We start from the raw sequence: 2103 nt of genomic DNA on the forward strand, positions 1-2103 counted from the left end.
AGGGAGATTTGACAGCTATTTCTACCACGTAGAGGTCTCCCCTATTGGCTCATATACATACGACAGTACAGCATGACTTGAGGGAGATTTGACAGCTATTTCTACCATGTAGAGGTTTCCCCTATTGGCTCATATACATAAAACAGTACAGTGTGACTTGAGGGAGATTTGACAGCTATTTCTACCACGTAGAGGTCTCCCCTATTGGCTCATATACATAAAACAGTACAGTGTGACTTGAGGGAGATTTGACAGCTATTTCTAGCACGTAGAGGTCTCCCCTATTGGCTCATATACATACGACAGTACAGCGTGACTTGAGGGAGATTTGACAGCTATTTCTACCATGTAGAGGTTTCCCCTATTGGCTCATATACATAAAACAGTACAGTGTGACTTGAGGGAGATTTGACAGCTATTTCTACCACGTAGAGGTCTCGCCTATTGGCTCATATACATAAAACAGTACAGTGTGACTTGAGGGAGATTTGACAGCTATTTCTACCATGTAGAGGTCTCTCCTTTCGGCTCATATACATACGACAATACAGTGTGACTTGAGGGAGATTTGACAGCTATTTCTACCATGTAGAGGTCTCTCCTTTTGGCTCATATACATACAACAGTACAGCGTGACTTGAGGGAGATTTGACAGCTATTTCTACCATGTAGAGGTCTCCCCTATTGGCTCATATACATACGACAGTACAGCGTGACTTGAGGGAGATTTGACAGCTATTTCTACCATGTAGAGGTTTCCCCTATTGGCTCATATACATAAAACAGTACAGCGTGACTTGAGGGAGATTTGACAGCTATTTCTACCATGTAGAGGTCTCCCCTATTGGCTCATATACATATGACAATACAGTTTGACTTGAGGGAGATTTGACAGCTATTTCTACCACGTAGAGGTCTCCCCTATTGGCTCATATACATACGACAGTACAGCGTGACTTGAGGGAGATTTGACAGCTATTTCTACCATGTAGAGGTTTCTCCTATTGGCTCATATACATAAAACAGTACAGTGTGACTTGAGGGAGATTTGACAGCTATTTCTACCACGTAGAGGTCTCCCCTATTGGCTCATATACATACGACAGTACAGCGTGACTTGAGGGAGATTTGACAGCTATTTCTACCATGTTGAGGTTTCCCCTATTGGCTCATATACATAAAACAGTACAGTGTGACTTGAGGGAGATTTGACAGCTATTTCTACCATGTAGAGGTCTCTCCTTTTGGCTCATATACATACGACAATACAGTGTGACTTGAGGGAGATTTGACAGCTATTTCTACCATGTAAAGGTCTCTCCTTTTGGCTCATATACATAAGACAATACAGTGTGACTTGAGGGAGATTTGACAGCTATTTCTACCATGTAGAGGTCTCTCCTTTTGGCTCATGCACATAAGACAGTAAAGGGAGATTTCGTTGCAATTCCTGCCAGACCAGTCTACCACATAAATGTTTCCTTTGTTGACTCAATGCAGTTTGTTAAGTTGCAGTTCCACCCTAAACAGACAACATAATGAAAGCCTTTCCAGGCATGCCCATCCTGTATTCCCTCAAAAATTCAAATATACTCCATTATAAAAAATCTTTCAGCGGTGGTGCCCCAGCATGGCCGCGGCCTTCGGGCTAAAACATTTTTAAGGATTTAAGGATTTATATATGCAAGTCACCAACAAATACAACTGATGAAATATCTCTGGAAAATGCATGAACATCACAACATCTGTTGTGCTCTCCAGTCTCATCCCATCTCTTCATTTTCACCCACTTATTTTCTGGAGGGTTTTGGTAGCTGAGTCCTTAATCAGGCTTTCCATCAGGTCCTGTCAAAAGCAACTGTCTCCAATTAATCCGGCTGAGCCCTCAAGTGAGAATAATCCAGATCATGGATGTTATCCAACCATCTCGCTCATGGTCTATACTTAGGACCCCTGCCGGCCAGTTTAGCCTATGAAACCTGACCAATGATTACTTCCAGAGACATTCTTACCACATGTCTGTAATGTCGGAGATATTGTCTCTCAATTTTGAGAGGTAGCGGAATCCTTAACCAGGCTTTCCATCAGGTCTTATTAGAAGCG

The sequence above is a fragment of the Octopus sinensis genome, unplaced genomic scaffold, assembly GCF_006345805.1.
Source record: "Octopus sinensis unplaced genomic scaffold, ASM634580v1 Contig15274, whole genome shotgun sequence".
NCBI classification, from domain to species: Eukaryota; Metazoa; Mollusca; class Cephalopoda; order Octopoda; family Octopodidae; genus Octopus; species Octopus sinensis.